The 20,779-nt window shown below is 40.1% G+C and overlaps 1 non-coding gene across 1 annotated transcript; it reads left to right on the top strand.

Moving 5' to 3' along the window:
- Nucleotides 1–4,386: 4,386 nt before the first annotated feature.
- LOC112753151 (small nucleolar RNA R71) lies at nucleotides 4,387–4,493 on the top strand. Its single transcript, XR_003177548.1, has one exon. It is a non-coding gene; the product is annotated as a small nucleolar RNA R71 (small nucleolar RNA).
- Nucleotides 4,494–20,779: the final 16,286 nt, after the last annotated feature.

Below are 20,779 nucleotides of genomic sequence, written 5' to 3'. Positions count from 1 at the left end.
TTCCACCCTTTGTCTTTTCTCTCGTGCTAATTCATCCTTCATTTCTTCATACCGGGCTATTCCTGGATGCAATATTGGCAGCTGTCCTACTAAGTAGCCGAGCCTGGCTTGAGTGTTTATGTGATGTCCTGTCTCGCTCATGTAAACTCCTTCTGCGAATGTCCTTTGCTCGTCCAATAGTTCTGCCTATTCTATTTGTCTTCGATGCATCTCATGTATGTGTGCCCCTTGATGTGCTTGGATGTCGATTAGCCTCTGGGTGGATTCTTGTTGCTCATTTTGCCTTTGTTCCATCCTGTTGAATGTTTCTCCCCATTGTTGTCCTTGACTTAGTTGCTGTTCCATCATTTGCCTTTGCCACTCACCTTGCTGAGTCATCCATCTTGAGAGTGCTTCCTCTTGCTGCCCCATCATCTGTAGTTGAAGCTCTTTCTGTGCTCCTTGGCTTTCCAAATATTGTCTAGACAAGCCATCAATGGCTTCCTGCAATTGGTGCATGTCCAAGGTCTGTTGTGCTTGCCCCTCTAAGACTTGTCCTTCCATTACTTGAGGGGCTGTCCTCTTCCTTTGCTTCCGTTGAGGCAGGGGGGATGCTGCAGCATTCATCCTTCGTACAGTTATTGGGATGCCTTCCTTTATCCACATGGGATCCTCATCTTCAAAAACCACCCCAGCTTTCTTGCATATTCGGTAAATAGTGCTGGGGTAACCTAACGTTCCTCTTGAGTCACTTTTCTCTGCCATCTTTCTAATGTCTTCAGCTATGAGTTCATGAACCTTGATTTCTCCTCCCTTCAGTATACAATGCACCATCGTGGCTCTCTTGACATTCACCTCCGAGTTGTTTGCAGCTGGGAGAATAGACCTTCTCACTAGCTCAAACCACCCCTTGGCTTCAGGAGTGAGATCTGTTCTCTTGATGAACTTTGGTTTCTTTCCGGCACCCCTTTCCCAGTCAGCTCCGGGTACACAAATGTCTCGCAAAATATGGTCATAATTGGGGTTGTCCAATCTTGAGTGATAACTTTCTTCTTCAAACTATATAGACCGTAGCTTCAGTGCCCTCATGACACTCATGGGACCAAAATCCACCATCTTTCCTCTCACAAAGCTTGTATATGACTCATCTTTCTTATCATATCGGACCGCATTTGTATAAAATTCTCTTATGAGATTTGCATTCACCTTAGTGACAGGGTCAGTGAGGATCTCCCATCTTCTCTTTTCTACCTTCTCTATGATTTCAGGACACTCAGTTTTCTTCACTTGAAATCCTAGCTCGTAAATGATTTCCTTGTCAACCATCCACCCGTATTGCAATGCATGATGCAAGCTTCTAAATCTCTTTTCGTCATACGGGTGCTGCTCCATGGGTTCCTTTCCCTTCCTTCTTTTAGAACTCGAAGACACCATGAATGATAGTTAATATGTGAAGGTGGTAAAGTTGTGGAGACTTTTGGTTGTTTAGGGTTTTATTGCAATAAAGAGAGTGAGGGGGAAATGTTTGTAATGGAGTAAGGAGTTTCTTGTACCGAAATGAAGAGTTGTGAAGAGTGGGTGATGACCATGAAGGTGGGTACGGAATAAGGGTCATATATAGGGACATTGTGAGAGAATGGAGGGTGTGGATTGATGGAGTGGTTACTTGATGGACGGTTGGGGTTATGCATGGACAAAAGACAAGGATTATCACTTTATGATGGAGATTGCTCGGTCTTTTAGAGGTCCCATTTTTCCAATGTTGCATGGCAACATTTTCCAATGTATTCCCTTTTTAGAACAAGTGTGTAGCCCCTCCTTTTGTGGTGTCCAATCCTTCTTTGTTTAGTTGTCCAATCCATCCCTTTTAATGCTTTTTTTCTTTTCCTATAAAGATAAAATAAGAAAAGTAAGACATAATATCAAAAAGACAATTTAGCCTTTACGGCTATAATTAATAAAAAAAAATTAGATTGTTTATTTATGAACTCCAACTAACTAACTAAGTGTGTATCCCTTTATGCATTTTGGTGGCACCATGGGGTGACACCAAACTTAGTTTGAAGCATTTTGATGAAAAGTTTTGTTCAAATCTCCCAAGACTAGCATGCATCTTGGTTTGCTTTGAACACCAAACTTGTTCCTCATTATATACTGCACAATAAGGAGTTCACCAAGTTTGGGTTGGAATTTATGAATATTGACTTATTCACTAGTAAAAGCTAATAAAACATGGGTTGCCTCCCATGAAGCGCTTCTTTAGCGTCACTAGCTTGACGTTTCTTCTTCATCAGGGAGGTTGATAATGCTTCAAGTCCTCCCCTCTTGCCTTGGACTTATATCCATTGGTTGTATCAATGATCTCTACATGTTCCAAGGAGAGGACTCTGTTAATAGTGAAGACCTTAGGTAACTGAGATGGTACAGTGGGGAGATTAGGGGGGATATCTGGGAAGTAAGCTGAGATCACTTTATCTCCTGGAGAGAAGTCTTCCGTAGGGATCTTCTTGTTCCTCCACCCCCTTGGTACCTTCTTCTTTGTTCCTTTTGATGTTGCCTTACTCTTGGTGACTTCTTCTAAGGGAATTTTGTTGTTGTGTTCACATGCCTCTGGTGGTTTAGGTTCCTCCAACTTCTCCTTGAGCTGTGACAATGGCTGTTTGCCTTGTTCCTCATGCAATGGGGTTTTAGGATGTTTTGGTGGTGCATCAGTGCTTGTTTCCTCTGTCAGCATCTCAGTATGATCATTGCTTGGTTCTTTATTTTCTTGGTCAGCTTCTTGGGAGAGTTTGAAGACATTGAAGCTGAGTTGCTCATCATGGATCCTCAATATTAGCTCTCCTCGCTCCACATCTATGAGTGCTCTGGCTGTAGCTAGGAATGGTCTTCCCAATATGATTGGGTGAGTGTGACTCTCTTCCATGTCCAAGATGACAAAGTCTATGGGAAGAAAGTATTTCCCCACCTTTAACAACACATTTTCCACCACTCCTATTGCTTGTTTTTGAGTTTTGTCAGCCAGCCTGATGACCACATCTGTGGGCAATATCTCATTGATCTGCAGTCTCTTCACCAGGGCTAAGGGCATTAAGTTGATGCTTGCTTCCAAATCGCAGAGTGCTCTATCAAACATTGTTTCTCCTATGGCACAGGGGACATGAAAACTCCCTGGATCTTTTCTTTTCGTAGGCAACTGCGGTTGAATGAGGGCACTGCACTCCTTATTCATCACTATAGTTTGGCTTCCCTTGAGTGAGCTTTACCTAGGAAGCAGCTCCTTCATGTACTTGATGAATGCAAGCATTTGTTAGATAATCTTAATGAATGGTATGTTCACATGCAGAGATGCAACACAAGTCCAGAAATCTTGAGTATATTCTCTTCTCCACAGCACCATTGAGCAGCTAGGGAAAAGGTGCATAGAGTCTCAGCAGCTCCTATTTTGATATTTCTGGTTCTTGGTATTCTTTTCCCTCCTCCTCTGTTGAGGTATCTTCAGGTTGTTCTGACAGCTTGATTGGCTTGTCCTCAATCTCCTTATCACTTTTAGTGACCATCTTGCAATATTTCCATCTTACTTTCTTTGTTTCACCTCTAGGATTCTTCTCTGTGTCACTTGGGAATCCATCTGTGGCTTTGGGAATTTGCTCAGAGAGATATCCTACTTGAGATTCCAACCTCTTGATTGTGTCTCCCTGGTTCTTGAAACTGGCTCGCACTTCCTCCTTGAACACCTTGTTGTCTTGGATATCCTTGCATATGCCTTCAAGTAGATTTTCAATCCTTGAGATTCTTTCATCAAATGATGATAGGTCAGGTTGAGGAGGGTTATTCTGGCTTTGATATGAATGTGGAGAGGTGTTGTTTTTGGGATGTTGATATGGTCTAGATGTGAAGTGTTGGTGGGCTGCATTGTTTGGATTTGGGCGTCTTTGATCAAGGCTTTGGTCTTGTTGATTTTCCCACCCAAAGTTTGGGTGATTCCTCCATCCAGGGTTGTAAGTCTTGGAGTATGGATCATGGTTCTGCCTAGGTGAATTCCCAATGTAGTTGGCTTGCTCCTGACTACCCTCTGCTTCCTCAGTCACTCCTTCTTGGGTTGTTGACGAAGTGGAGATTGCTTCTACTTGGTTCCTCTCCATCTTCTTGGTGAGGTCAGCCAGTTGCTGGGTAATGAGCTTGTTTTGGGCCAGCAGAGCATCTACATTGTTTAGCTCTATTACTCCTCTTGTGTTCCCTCTTTCGAAAGCATAGAAGTAGTCGTTCTCTGCTACTGTTTCAATGACATCTATGGCTTCCTCAATAGTCTTCTTCTTGTTCAAAGATCCTCCGGATGAATGGTCTACGGCCTTCTTTGACTCATAAGAGAGCCTTTCATAGAAAATGTGCAGCTGCACCCATTCATTGAACATATCTGGTGGGCACCTCCTTGTTAGGTCTTTAAACCTCTTCCATGCTTCATATAGAGTCTCACTATCTTGTTGTCTGAAAGTTTAGACCTCAGCTCTCAGCCTATTGATTCGTTGAGGAGGGTAAAATCTTGCTAAGAATTTGTTCACCACGTCTTTCCAAGTTGTCAAGCTTTCCCTTGGGAAAGATTCCAGCCACTTGGCTGCCTTATCCCTGAGTGAAAATGGAAATAAGAGCAGTCTATAGGCGTCAGGATGAACACCACTAGACTTCACTGTGTCACATATTCTCAGGAAGGTGGTTAAATGTTGATTTGAGTCCTCTTGGACACTTCCTCCGAACGAACAGTTGTTCTGCACAAGGGTGATGAGCTGTGGCTTCAGTTCAAAATTGTTGGCATGGATGGTTGGCTTTTGAATGCTACTTCCATAGTTTTCTGGGTTTGGATTGATATAAGAGCCTAAAACTCTTCTATCCTCCCCAGTATGATTTGCTCGACCTCTTCCACCATGGTTGTGAGCCTCTTCTTCATGATGGTTTTCCATGTTTTCTTCCATGTTTGGTTCAAAGTATTCCTCAAAGTGTTCCTCCTCTTCTTCAGCACCAACTACACGTTTGTCTCTTGCCTCCCTCCGTAGTCTAAGGAAGGTTCTCTCAGGTTCAAAATCAAAGGAAGTTGAAGCCCTGCTTCTTCTCCCTGTCATACAACCAACAAGTACAAGCAAAGAGAATAGGTGCAGAAAGTATATCTGTCAGAATTACTGTTAGTGTCAGTGATGCAATATATCAAACAGTTAGTGGGTTAGTGAGATGAATAGTAAATAACAAAGAAAAAGTGGGGGGAAAGGAAGAAATTAACTAAAACAGGAAGTAAATAACTCAAACAGAAATTTAAATCAAACAAAAATAAAATGCTCAATCTAGTTATCCTCCAATCTAATCATTGTTGATGCACAATCAATCCCCAGCAACGGCGCCATAAACTTGATGCACGGAAAACTTGTCTCATAACAAATTTCCTTCGGCAAGTGTACCGAATTTGTCGTCAAGTAAAAACTCACAATAGAGTGAGGTCGAATCCCACAAGGATTGATTGATCAAGCAAATTTAATTAGAGGAATATTCTAGTTGAGCTAATCAGGAATTAAGTTGAGAATTGCAGAAAATTAAATGGCGGAAAAGTAAATGGCAGAAAGTAAATTGCAGAATCTTAAATGGAAATGGGGGAATTGCTCATAAATGTAAATGACAGAAATTAAAGAGAATGGATAAGATCAGAAATGGGGAGTTCATTGGGCTTAGGAGATGTTGCATTCTCCGGATCAATCTCATTTACATCTCTTCCTCAATCAATGCACTTATTGATCTCCTTGGCAATCTTAAGTGATTGAATTACAATTTCTTGTAGTTCAATCTCTCAAATCTTGATCAATAGCCAATTCCTTGGTCAATTGCTCATGAGAAGAGATAAAGTATGGTCACTGATTATACCACATGCATTTCCCAAATCAAGCATTGAGAGGATTATAGTCACATATCCATCCAAACCCAATTTGGTCCAGCATGAGAAAGCATTTCTAGCTTGATCTCTTCATTCCTCTTCCAAGGTTCAGAAGAGATCCAAGTATGAATAGTTTCTTTTCTAAAACAACTACCCAATTGGATGAAGATCGAAAGCTTTCAAGTAAAATCAAGAGCAAAGATAAAAGAAGAATAATGAAAACTAGTATTGATCCATCAAATTACAACAGAGCTCCCTAACCTAATGAAAGGGGTTTAGTTGTTCATAGCTCTGGAAAATGAAAACAAAGATGGAGAATACATGATGAAAACTAGAAGAGCAAAGAAAGTAAAATACAGGAAGTAGTTATATGCTATTTTCCAACTCCCCGAACTCCCCTAAATAATTCAAAGCTACTCCTATATATACTACTCTTCTCATCTTCTAGTTGGTTCTTCAAGTCTTGGGCCTTTGGATCTTGTGTTTGAAGCAGTTCTCTTCTTCATTTGGGCTTGGCTTTACTTGCAGAGAGAAAGTGTGAAGTGGGCAGAGACTTTTGCTCAGGACGTTAGGGGTGTTAACGTTTAATGAAAATATGAGTTCGAGAACGTTAGTGACAATCAACTTTCTCACTAACGTTTCCTAAGTAAAAGCCACGTTAACTTCAACGTTAGTGGCACAAACGTTGCCACTAACGTTGCCTCGAGGTCCTTCGCACACGTTATTGGGACTCAACTTTCCCAATAACGTTGAAAAGCCCCCTTTGCTCCTACGTTAGAGCCCACCTTAACTTAGTTAATGTGGCTCTTTAACGTGGGTCTGCCATCCTTCGAGAACGTTAGTGACACTCAACATTGTCACTAACGTTCCAATGTGCCCCCATGTCTCACATTAGAGTCCACGTTAACGAGGTTAACGTGGCTCTTTAACGTGGCCATGCTTAGCCATCCCCAACGTTAGTGACAATGTTGAGTGTCACTAACGTTGGCTCATTATTTACTCATCCACGTTAGCTTCCACATTAACTAAGTTAACGTGGGAGTTAACGTGGCTCATAATGGCTTGTGTGGTTCCTTCCAACGTTAGTGACAATGTTGAGTGTCACTAACGATGGCCATCACCTTCTTCTTTCACGTTAGCCTCCACGTTAACTAAGTTAACTTGGAAGTTAACGTGGCTCCTTGGGGTTGTGTGGTTGCTTCCAACGTTAGTGACAATGTTGGGTGTCACTAACGTTGTCGACCACCCTTTCCTCTTCACGTTAGCTCCCACGTTAATCTAGTTAACGTGAGAGTTAACGTGGCATTGTGCACTTAGGCCAACGTTAGTGACAATGTTGAATGTCACTAACGTTTGCCTCCTTTCCCCCTTTTGACGTTAGAGGCCAAATTAACTAAGTTAACATGGACTCTAACGTGGCCACTTATGAGCATTGGCCAACGTTAGTGATAATGTTAAGTGTCACTAACGTTGGCTCAAATTCCCTTCTTCACATTAGAGTTCACGTTAACTTAGTTAACGTGACTCTTAACGTGGGTAATGATGGCTTCGAGAGCCTTATTGGCAGTCACTTTTCTCATTAACTTTGCAAGTTACCTCCGATTCCTTGCTTCCTTTGGTCCTGAAATCAAGCAATAGAGTGCATCAAAGTTCTAGTCCAAGTCATGGGTAATGCAGCATACAATTTGTCACTAAATTCATACAAAATCCTCATGAAATCATGTAAAATGCACAATGTATGCTTGAATACAGGTGTAAGTGAATATCTACCCAAAACTAGCTTATTTCCTAAGAAAATGCATGAAACTACCCTAAAAACAGTAAAGAAAAGGTCAGTGAAACTGGCCAAAATGCCCAAAAAGAAATTTCTTACTTTAACCAAGTAGTAACTAAATGCACAAAATTATACGAACATGCAATCAAATATGCAGATGCAACAATGAACAAATAAAGAAAATAAGACATTGGTGTTGAGAAGAAAATAACTAACCCATGGAGATCGGTATCGACCTCCCCACACTTAAAGATTGCACCGTCCTCGGTGCATGCAAAGATGTGCAGGTGGACGGGCTGCTACAACTGATGCTTTTCTCTAGAGATTGTGCAGATGGACTTGTCTGTCTCCCATTTTAGAAGTTTTCCTTTTCCCTTCTTTGGTGGCCAGCCTGAAAGAAGAGGAAAAAGAAGAAAAAGTAACCCAGAAATAAAGATAAGAAAATAAATAAATTCTGGGTGGGTTAATGCCAAATAATGGGGGTCTTAATTACATGGTAGCTACAACATGCAAGTGAGAAAACAATAGAAGCACATGGCATACCAGTGGTGAAAAATTTGCAATAAAAGGGAGGAATGTGGGTAATGAAACACAGTATAAGTTCATATCAATGCAAAAAGGAGCACAGGTATAAAAGATTGGAATTGATTTAAATAATATTACCCAATCAGAATAAAACAAGTCACTAATCACCTAAAATAATACAAGAGAAGATGCAACAGTTAAATAAAAAAATTTAACACCAACGGAAAAATAATAAAATTAGAAAAGAAAATAAAAATATGCACAAATTAAAATGCAGTGAATGAAAGTATACAAATTAAGTAAAATAGAATGAAGGTGAAAAAGAATGAGAAGTGAAAGAGATAAATTAAGAAAGAAACAAGAAAGAAGGAAAGATAGAAGAAATTAGAATTAGAAAAGAAAAGATAAGATAATTGGCGCTGATTTGGATAAGTTGTGCGACGCAGGTGACGCGGACGCGTGAGTGACGCGGACACGTGAGTGACGCGGTCGCGTGGTGTGCGATAAGGTCAAGTGACGCAGACGCATGGGTCACGCGATCGCGTGGCCTGATTTGTACGATTGGCACGAGTGCAGCCTCGCGTTCGCGCAACTCTCTGTTCAAAACTCTTTTTTCCAAATTTTTAGGTGAAACAGTTGCGTGTTTGACGCGATTGCGTGGATGGCCATTTTTGGAAAATGATGATGCCGCGTGGGGAACGCGTTCGCATGGGAGGGTTTGGGCTTCCAGCACGAGTCTAGCCCCATTCCAGCCCAACATACTGCCATACACCCCTTTACATCGATTTTACAGAGCCATGCGTTCGCGTGGGTGACGTGGACGCGTGGGAGGCTATTTTTGCAAAAGACGTGAACGCGTCAGCGATGCGGTCACGTGATCATATTTGTGCCTAAGGCACGCCTCCAGCCACGCTTTCGCGTGACTCTCTGTTCACTTTTCTTTTCTTCCTAATGCACCTATGACGCGGACGCGTCAACGACGCTTACGCATCGCGTGCGTATTTTTTTTTTTAAATGTAAAAAATGCAGAATGCAGAATGCAGATGCTTATGCAAAATTTATGAATGACCACTAATAAAAATAAAATAAAATAAAATAAAACTAAGAATAAAAATTTAAGATCATACCATGGTGGGTTGTCTCCCACCTAGCACTTTTAGTTACTGTCCTTAAGTTGGATATTTGGAGAGTCCTTTGTTATGGTGGCTTGTGCTTGAACTCATCCAGGAATTTCCACCAATGTTTGTGATTCCAATGGCCTCCAGGGTCCCAAACTAGGCGCAGAAATCCTTCAAGCAGGTTAAATCAAGTGACAAGGCCCCAAGAGTGTTGATTTCTAGACTGAATTCCGGGGTCACAAACCTTGCTTTTGCACCCATCTTCTTGTTGATCATTAGTGTTCTAACCGGGTGGCAGGCAATCTAAATTCTGACTAAAGCGGCCAAACAACTTCCTAGACCCATTCAGTTGAGCTTTACACCAACCTTTGCATTTAAACTTTGAGCTTTCCACCATATTGAATCTTGCATGATGACTCCTACCACTAACCATCTCCCTCTTACTCCTAAAGCCACAAAGAGCTCTAAGCTGACCATCTATTTAAAGCAAAGCATATTCAAGTGAGATAATTAAGCTTAGATATGAGAGATTTACCCACTTGAATGAAGGGATGGATGGTGATGGCTTTGGGGAAGAGGTCTCCAGCAACCTTGGCAAGGTGATTTCCAGCTCCATTCCCTTGGGCTCTTCTTTGAAAAGTTCCACCTCTTTGCAAGCTTCTTCAATTTCAACCTCTTCCTCTTGGTAGATTTCTTCCAATTTAGTCTCTTCTTCATTGCTTACCAAGGGCATGGGAGGTTGTGCTTCTTCTTCTTTAATCTCCATGTCAAGTCCAATGGGAGAGGATTCAATTGTAGATAAGAATTCATCAATGATTGAATCCATCTCTTGATCAACCTCTTCAAAGTCTTCAACCATGACATGCCTTGGAGGTTGTACACCCTCCTCAACATCAATTTCAAATGTCTTTGAAGGAGGCTTTATAACTTGACTTTCCCATGGAGGTTCAGCATCTCCTAAGTCTTCAACTACTTCTTCCTCTTCAATGATCACGGCTTCCTCCAATTGTTCCAGTACAAAGTCGTACTGCTCACTGTCCGCCGGAGTTTCTAGTGTCTCCTTCATGGTACATTCTTCAGTAGATTCTCCACATGAAACCGTGGGGATTCCTTGAGTGTTCAGATGTTGGAAAGCTAATTGATTTACTACCTTGGTTAAGGCAGTCACTAATTCCAGTACATTCCTTTTCATCTTCGCTTGCCCTTGAAAAAGACCACGAAGGATGTCATCCATTGGAGATTGGGGTGGATATGAGGGTTCATTATTTTGGAGATAGGGTTCATAATAGGAAGGTGGTTCTTCTTGATAAGGATATGGAGATGGTGAATATTGACGTGGTGGTTCTGGGTGTGGTTCATATGGTGGTTGGTGTGGTGGATACAGGTTAGGGTCATATGGTGGTGTTTGGTGGTAAGGGGCTTGTGAGTATGGTGGTTCAAAGTTGTGTTGAAGAGATGGTTCATAAGCATATGGCAGGGCTTGTTGGTAACTACAAGGGGGTCCACCATAGTCATCATTTTGGTATGCATCACAGAATGGTTGTTGGTTATAGTGCATTGGAGGGGGTTGTTGCCAAGAGGGTTGATCAAATCCTTGTGGCTCCTCCCATCTTTGATTCTTCCAACCTTGATGCCTATTTTCATTATAGTTTCCATTCCTTACAACAACATTGGAACCAAACTTAAAGCGATGGGGGTGAGAACTCATAATAGCAAATAAAAATTAAAAACGAAAATAAAAACAAATTTAAATTAAAAGGTTATTGAAATTTAAATTTTGAATTTTGAATTTTGAAAAAGTCAACAATATAAGATAAAGATTTGAAAAAGATTTAAATTTTGAAAAGGTTTGATTTTTAAAATTTAAAATTTAAATTTTGAAATTTGAAATAAGATAAGATAAGATTTTGAAAAAGATATGATTCTTGAAAAAATATTTGAATTTTGAAATTTAAAACTAAGATAAGATAAGATAAAAAAATTTAAAATAAAAATCTGAAATTTTTTTTTATATAACTAAATAAAAACCAATAACCTCTTAATTTACGAAAAAGCAAAAATAAAAACAAAAATAAAAACAAATCAAAAAGCAAATATTTACAATAACCAATAATAAGGCACACGTTTGCAATTCCTTGGCAACGCGCCATTTTGAAGAACGAAACTCTCGCGCGATCTAGAAATTTCACAATAAATTCGCGTTGTAAGTATAGCTTCTAGACCGACAAGAATTCCTTTCTTACAGACGTTTTGGTTGTCACAAGTAACAAACCCCTTTAAAATTAATAACCGAAGTATTCAAACCTCGGGTCGTCTTCTCAAGGAATTGCAGGGAGGTATGATTTATTATTGGTTATGGAGAAGGGTATATTTTTGGGTTTTTGAAAAAGGTTTGAATGAGAAAAATAGATTGCAGGAATTAATAAATCAATAGCTAATAAAACTCTTGGCACGATATGAAAATTAGAAGTCCTATCCTAGTTATCCTGATCAATGGTGATGAGAATTATATTTTTCTCCCCACTAAGTCAACCTCTAACTATGAAGGTAAGTCAAGTGGATAAATCAATTTAACACCTAAAGTCCTAGTCAACTCCTAATGAAAGACTAGAGTTATAGGAATTTAAATCAATCAGCAAAGATAACAATTATCAATCACGATGAGTTTGACAACTCAAGAGTTACCAATTAATCAACCAAAGCCAGAAGGAAAAAAAACTAAATTATTTAGATAAATAAAGGAAAGTAATCATAAATCTAAAATACCTCAAATTGCATTAAATAGAATATTCAAATCTTAACATGAAGAGTTCATAAGACAAATTGAAAAGATAAATAACAATTAAAGTAATAGAATAAATAAAAGTAGAAAATAAATTAAAGGAACATTGAACCTGTGATTTGAAGAGAAGTAATCCTAAAATTAAGAGAAATCATAACCCTAATCCAAATCCTAAGAGAGAGGAGAGAACCTCTCTCTCTAAAAACTACATCTAAAACTAAAAATTATGAATTATGAGCTGATTATTATGAATGAATAGATTCCCTTACTTTATAGCTTCTAATCTGTGTTTTCTGGGCGGAAAACTGGGTTGAAAACAGCCCAGAAATCGCTGGGGGCGAAATCTGCCACGCTGATTTTCGTCACTGCGACGCATCCGCATGACGTACGCGTTCGCGTCGCCTATCTATATGGCCACTATGGCAAATTATATATCAAATCGAAGCTTCGGACGTTTGCTTTCCAACGCAACTGGAACCGCCTCATTTGGATCTCTATTGCTCAAGTTATGACCGTTTTAGTGCGAGAGGGTCAGGTTGACAGCTTTGCAGTTCCTTCAACTTCTTGTATTCCTTCCACTTTTGCATGCTTCCTTTCCATCCTCCAAGCCATTCCTGCCCTGTAATCTCTGAAAACACTTAATACACATATCAAGGCATCGAATGGTATAAAGGGAGAATTAATATTAATAAAATTAAGGTCAAAAGAGCATGTTTGCAATCATAGCACAAAATCGGGAAGGAAAATGTAAAAGATGCGATTTCTATGAATAAGCGTGAGAATAATGGATGAAAAATCACTCAATTTAGCACAATATAAACCATAAAATAGTGGGTTTTCATTGTTCCCAAGAAATCAGGCATCACTGCAGTTAAAAAGGATGATGGTGTAGTGGTCACCAAGAGAGTACAAAATGCATGGCGAGTGTGCATCGATTATAGAAGATTGAACGCCGCTACAAGAAAGGACCACTACCCTTTGCCCTTCATCGATCAGATGTTGGACCGTTTGGCAGGTAAATCCCATTATTGCTTTCTTGATGGATTCACTGGTTACTTCCAGATTCACATTGCTCCTGAAGATCAGGAAAAGACCACATTCACTTGCCCTTTTGGCACCTTTGCCTACAAAAGAATGCCATTTGGACTATGTAATGTACCTGCTACTTTTCAGCGGTGTATGACCAGTGCCTTTTCCGATCTAATGGAGGATTGTCTGGAAGTCTTTATGGATGACTTCAGTTTTTATGGAACTTCATTTGATTGTTGCTTAGAGAACTTGGCCAAAGTCTTAGCTAGATGTGTTGACACTAACCTTGTCTTGAATTTTGAAAAATGCACTTTATGGTAAGACAAGGTATAGTGTTAGGACATGTAGTATCTCACGAAGGCATTTCTGTAGATCCGACCAAGGTCGATGTTATCACCACTTTACCTCACCCCTCATCTGTGAGGGAGGTCCACTCGTTTTTGGGGCATGCAGGATTCTATAGGCGCTTTATTAAAGATTTCAGAAAGATTGCTTTTCCATTGTCGCGCCTACTCAAAAAAGATGTGGACTTTGAGTTTGACAGTGCATGTGTGAAAGCGTTTGAAGAGCTAAGGAGAGTTCTTACCACAGCACCGATTGTGCGAGGCCCCAACTGGACGCTACCATTCGAGATAATGTGCGATGCCTCAAACCATGTTGTAGGTGCCATGCTTGCACAGCGCGATGGTAAACTCCCTTATGTCATTGCTTACTCTTCTAAAACATTGGATGCAGCACAATCGAACTATACCACTACAGAAAAGGAACTCTTAGCTATTGTTCATGCTTTAGATAAATTCAGATCTTATTTGCTAGGGTCCAAGATAGTCGTATACACGGATCATGCAGTTTTAAAGTACTTATTGACAAAGAATGAGTCAAAACCTAGACTCATACGTTGGATCTTGCTTTTGCAAGAATTCGATATTGAGATTAGGGACCGGAGTGGGTCTCAAAACATAGTTGCGGATCATTTAAGCCGCCTTGAGAATTTAAAATTTGACCCATTTCTGATCGATGACTCATTCCCATTGGATAGTTTGCATGCTGTGTCGGATAGCTTCCTTGGTTTGCCCCAATGGCGAACTACTTGGTTGCAAAGCTCTTCCCTCCTAACTTTTCTAAACACCAAAGAGACAAGTTAAGGAGTGATTCCAAATACTACATTTGGGATGAACCTCACTTGTGGAAGAGGGGAGTGGACCAAGTAATTCGAAGATGTGTCCAAAAATCTGAAATCCAACCCATTCTTGAAGCTTGCCATTTGTCTGAATGTGGTGGCCACTTTGGCCCACAAAGGATAGCTAAAAAGGTGTTGAATTGTGGATTCTGGTGGCCAACCTTATTCAAGGATGCTAACCGATTTTGTGTGTCTTGCCATCAGTGTCAGAAGTCGGGAAACACGTCCCAAAGGGATGAAATGCCTCAGCAACCTATGTTGTTCTGTGAGATATTTGATGTATGGGGCATTGACTTTTTGGGACCATTTCCTAACTCAAGTGAGTATCTATATATTCTGTTAGCGGTTGGCTACGTGTCAAAGTGGGTAGAAGCAATACCTACCCACCTTGACGATGCCAATACCATCATTTCTTTTATTAGAAATTATATTGTATGCCGTTATGGGTCGCCACGAGCAATCGTGAGCGACCCAGGATCCCACTTTTGTAACAGGAAAGTAGAGGCAGTGCTCAAGCACTATGGGGTATTGCATAAGGTTGCCACTGCTTATCACCCACAGACCAACGGACAAGTGATAAACCCCAATTTTGTGGTTTATCTTGTGCTTAATTTGGGAGATTTTATCACCTTTTTCCCACATTTATTCAATGAAATAGCATGGTTTTGTAATTCTCCCTTGAATTTTGCTTAAGTATAAAAACATACTTTTTAGGCCTTAAATTGGTAATTTTGATTCACTTTAATTCCATTCGATGCCTTGATGTGTGTGTGTTGAGTGATTTCAGGTTTATAAGGCAAGTACTGGATGGAAGAAATGAGTAGAAAAGCATACAAAGGGGAGCAATTGTTTGAAGTTTTTGCATCATGTAGTTTAGTTTCTAGAGAGAGAAGCTCCCTCTTCTCTCTAGAATTAGGATTAGAATTTCTTAGATCTAGGTTTAATTCATGCTTTGATTTACTTTTTCTTTACAATTTCTTGTTCCTCTACTCTTTCTCTCTCTGATGAGCGGATATTTTATACGCTTTTTGGGGTTAATTTCATATAGTTTTTAGTGTGTTTTAGTTAGTTTTTAGTTTATTTTTAGTAGCTTTTAGGCAAAATTCATATTTCTAGACTTTAATATGATTTTTTGTGTTTTTCTGTTATTTCAGGTATTTTCTGGCTGAAATCGAGGGAGCTGAGCAAAAATCTGATTCAGGCTGAAAAAGGACTACTAATGCTGTTGGATTCTGACCTCCCTGCACTCAAAGTAGATTTTATGGAGCTACAGAACTCCAAATGGCGCGCTTCCAAATGCGTTGGAAAGTAGACATCCAGGGCTTTCCAGCAATATTTAATAGTCCATACATTGCTCAAGGATAGACGATGTAAACTGGCGTTCAACGCCAGTTCTATGCTGCTTTCTGGAGTCTAGCGCCAGAAACAAGTTAGGAGTTGGAGTTCAACGCCAGAATTGGATCCAAAGCTGGCGTTGAACGCCCAAAACAGCCCTATGCACGTGATTAGCCTAAGTCTCAGCCCCAGCACACACCAAGAGGGCCCCAGAAGTGGATTTCTGCACCATCTATCATAGTTTGTTCATTTTCTGTAAACCTAGGTTACTAGTTTAGTATTTAAACAACTTTTAGAAGTTTATTTTCGCATCTCATGACATTTTAGATCTGAACTTTGTACCTTTTGATGGCATGAGTCTCTAAACTCCATTGTTGGGGGTGAGGAGCTCTGCTGTGTCTCAATGAATTAATGCAAGTAATTCTGTTTTCCATTCAAACATGCGTGTTCCTATCTAAGATATCCATTCGCACTTCAATGTGAATATGATGAACGTGACAATCATCATCATTCCCCCACGAACGTGTGCCTGACAACCACTTCCGTTCCACTATAGAATGAATGAATATCTCTTGGATCTCTTAATCAGAATCCTCATGGTATAAGCTAGATTGATGGCAGCATTCAAGAGAATCTGGAAAGTCTAAACCTTGTCTGTGGTATTCTGAGTAGGATTCAGGGATTGAATGACTGTGACGAGCTTCAAACTCGAGAATGCTGGGCGTAGTGACAGACGCAAAAAGATAGTAAATCCTATTCCGGTACGATTGAGAACCTGCAGATGATTAGCCGTGCGGTGACAGCGCATTTGGACCCTTATCACTGGAAGGATGGATGGTAGCCATTGACAACGGTGATCCACCAACACACAGTTTGCCATAGGAGGACGTGCGTGCGTGAATCAGAAAACAGAGGAAAGCAGAATTCCAGAAGACAAAGCATCTCCAAAACTCCAACATATTCTCCACCAGTACATACAAGTATAATTTGTGTTCTGCCCCTTTTATTCCTTGCAATCAAAATTGATAAGTGAATTATTTTATTGTTTTCCTGACTAAGAGTTACAAGATAACCATAGATTGCTTCAAGCCAACAATCTCCGTGGGATCGACCCTTACTCACGTAAGGTATTACTTGGACGACCCAGTGCACTTGCTGGTTAGTGGTATGAGTTGTAAAAAGTGTGATTTACAATTTGTGCACCAAGTTTTTGGCGCCGTTGCCGGGGATTGTTTGAGTTTGAACAACTGACGGTGAATCTTGTTGCTTAGATTAGAAAATTTTTGTCTTTTAGGTCAGAGTCTTTTATTTTCTTTTCAAAAATAATTTTTCTATTAAATCTCGTGCCAAACTTTAAGTTTGGTGTTTTCTTGTTGGTTTTCCTTTGTTTTTCGAAAATTTTATTTTGGTTTTCTAAAAATTTTATGTTTGGTGTTCTTTCTTCATGTTCTTGTGTTCTTGTGAGTCTTCAAAGTGTTCTTGAGTTTTCCTTGCGTCTTGATCTTAAAATTTTTAAGTTTGGTGTTCCTTGGTGTTTTCCCTCCAAAATTTTCGAAAACAAGGAGCATTAGATCTAGAAATTTTAAATCTTGGGCTATCTTACAGTTTCTCTCTTTCCTCTTTAAATTCAAAAATATCTTTTCTCTCTATTTTTAAAAACAAATTTTCGAAAATTATTTTTAAAATTCAGATTTTTCTTTTTTCAAAAATTTAAAATCTTTTTCAAATCATATCTTTTTCAAAACTTCCTTATCACTTTCTCTCTCCTCATTTTTTCGAAAAATCTTCACCTATTTTTATTTATTTTATTTTAATTTATTTTATTTTCAAAATAATTAAACAAATAAATAAATAAATAAAAATAAAATTTTTATTTTACATCATCTCCCTTTCTCCATCATGGATCTAAGTGGAAATGAACAGTCCATGAGGACTCTGGGGTCATATGCTAACCCCTCTACTGCTTCATATGGGAGTAGTATCTGCATACCCTCCATTGGAGTCAGTAGCTTTGAGTTGAATCCTCAACTCATTATCATGGTGTAGCAAAGCTGCCAGTATTCCGGTCCTCCACAGGAAGAACCTACAGAGTTTCTGGCACAGTTTTTACAAATTGCTGACACAGTACATGATAAGGAGGTAGATCAGGATGTCTACAGATTATTACTATTTCCATTTGCTGTAAAAGATCAAGCCAAGAGGTGGTTAAATAACCAACCTAAGGCTAGCATAAGGACATGGAAACAGCTGACAGAAAAATTCCTGAATCAATACTTTCCTCCAAAACGGATGACACAGCTAAGACTGGACATCCAAGGCTTTAAACAAGGAGATAATGAATCTCTTTATGATGCCTGGAAGAGATACAGAGAGATGCTACGAAAATTCCCCTCTAAATTGTTTTCAGAGTGGGTTCAGTTAGACATCTTCTATTATGGGCTTACAGAAAGAGCTCAGATCTCTTTAGATTGCTCAGCTGGTGGATCTATCCACATGAGAAAGACAATTGAAGAAGCTCAAGAGCTCATTGATACAGTTGCTAGAAATCAGCATCTGTACTTAAGCAGTGACCCTTCCATGAAAGAAGAGGCTAAAACAGTAACTGCTGAACTCAGTCCTGCAGAGCAAGCTGCTGAATTCAATCAGCAATTGGATTTTCTAACAAAGTAGTTAGCTGAATTCAAGGATAAACTACAAGAGACAAGGATGGCTAATATAAACATAGAAGTACAATTAAAGCAAACAAGGCAGCAGCTGTCAAAATAAATAACAGAAGAATGCCAAGCAGTTCAACTAAGAAGTGGAAAAGCACTAACTACCCCACTTCAAAGCAGCAGGAAACCAAGAAATGAGCAAACCACCCAAAATCCATATGAGGACAGTAAGAGCCCAGGGAAAAATAATTCTGGCGCTAAAATGCCCGAAGTTGGGTGGAAGGCTGGCGCTGAACGCCCAGACCATGCTCAGGACTGGCGTTCAACGCCAGAAACAAACAAGGATCTGGCGTTGAACGCCCAAAAGAAGCACAGTTCTGGCGTTCAAACGTCAGGAACAGATGAGGAGCTGGCGTCTAACGTCACTCCAGCTTCTAACTCTGGCACTCAATTGCCAGTGCGGGATCAGACACACACAAGTGCTGATAACAACCCATCTAAAAAGGCTTCTTCAACCACTTTTGTAGAAAATAAACTTACAGCAACTAAGGTTGAGGAATATAAAGCCAAGATACCTTATCCTCAAAAACTTCGCCAAGAGGAGCAGGATAAGCAATTTGCTCGCTTTGCAGATTATCTCAGGACTCTTGAAATAAAGATTCCATTTGCAGAGGCACTTGAGCAAATACCTTCTTATGCCAAGTTCATGAAAGAGATCTTGAGTCATAAGAAGGATCGGAGAGAAACTGAAGGAGTTCTCCTCACTGAAGAATGCAGTGTAGTCATTCTGAAAAGCTTTCCTGAAAAGCTTAAAGACCCTGGGAGTTTTCTGATACCATGCACATTAGAAGGTAATTGCACCAAGACAGCTTTATGTGATCTTGGGGCAAGCATCAACCTAATACCTGCATCCACTATCAGAAAGCTTGGTTTGACTGAAGAAGTTAAACCAACCCGGATATGTCTCCAACTTGCTGATGGCTCCATTAAATACCCATCAGGCGTGATTGAAGACATGATTGTCATAGTTGGGCCATTTGCCTTTCCCATTGACTTTGTAGTGCTGGAAATGGAGGAGCACAAGAGTGCCACTCTCATTCTAGGAAGACCCTTCCTAGCAACTAGACGAACTTTCATTGATGTCCAACAGGGGGAAATAACCCTGAGAGTCAATGATGATGAGTTTAAGTTGAATGCTGTCAAAGCCATGCAGCATCCAGACACATCAAAAGACTGCATGAAAGTTGATCTTATTGACTCTTTGGTGGAAGAGATCAACATGGCTGTGAGTCTCGAATCAGAGTTGGAAGACATCTTCAAAGATGCTCAGCCTGATTTGGAGGTTTCAGAGGAAATGAAAGAGCCTCTGAAATTTCCTCTGGAAGAGGAAAAACCTCCTAAACCCGAGCTCAAACCATTACCACCATCCCTGAAATATGCATTTCTGGGAGAAGGTGACACTTTTCCAGTGATCATAAGCTCTGCTTTAAATCCACAGCAAGAGGAAGCACTTATTCAAGTGCTAAGGACACACAAGACAGCTCTTGGGTGGTCCATAGGTGACCTTAAGGGCATAAGCCCAGCTAGATGCATGCACAAAATCTTATTGGAGGATAATGCTAAACTAGTGGTTCAACCACAGAGGCGGCTAAATCCATCCATGAAGGAAGTGGTGCAGAAAGAGGTCACCAAATTACTGGAGGCTGGGATTATTTATCCTATTTCTGATAGCCCCTGGATGAGCCCTGTTCAAGTTGTCCCCAAAAAAGGAGGCATGACAGTAGTTCATAATGAAAAGAATGAACTGGTTCCTACAAGAACAGTTACAGGGTGGCGCATGTGTATTGACTACAGAAGGCTCAATACAGCCACCAGAAAGGATCATTTTCCTTTACCATTCATAGACCAGATGCTAGAAAGACTGGCAGGATATGATTATTACTGCTTTTTGGATGGCTACTCAGGCTATAACTAGATTGCAGTAGATCCCCAGGATCAAGACAAAACAACATTCACATGTCCATCTGGAGTGTTTGCTTATAGAAGGATGCCATTTGGGCTGTGTAATGCGCCTGCAACCTTCCAGAGATGCATGCTCTCTATTTTCTCTGATATGGTGGAAAAATTTCTGGAAGTCTTCATGGATGACTTCTCAGTATATGGAGACTCATTCAGCTCCTGTCTTGATCACCTGAAACTAGTTCTGAAAAGATGCCAAGAGACCAACCTGGTTTTAAACTGGGAAAAATGTCACTTTATGGTGACTGAAGGGATTGTCCTTGGGCATAAAATTTCAAACAAGGGAATAGAGGTGGATCAAGCAAAAATAGAGGTAATTGAAAAATTACCACCACCTGCCAATGTTAAGGCAATCAGAAGCTTTCTGGGGCATGCAGGATTCTATAGGAGGTTTATAAAGGATTTTTCAAAAATCGCAAAACCTCTGTGCAATCTGCTAGCTGCTGACACACCATTTATGTTTGACACAGAGT

Source organism: Arachis hypogaea, chromosome 15, assembly GCF_003086295.3.
Source record: "Arachis hypogaea cultivar Tifrunner chromosome 15, arahy.Tifrunner.gnm2.J5K5, whole genome shotgun sequence".
Taxonomy (NCBI): Eukaryota; Viridiplantae; Streptophyta; class Magnoliopsida; order Fabales; family Fabaceae; genus Arachis; species Arachis hypogaea.
Note: the sequence above shows the minus strand (reverse complement) of the source record. Positions and strands in the feature narration are given on the sequence as shown.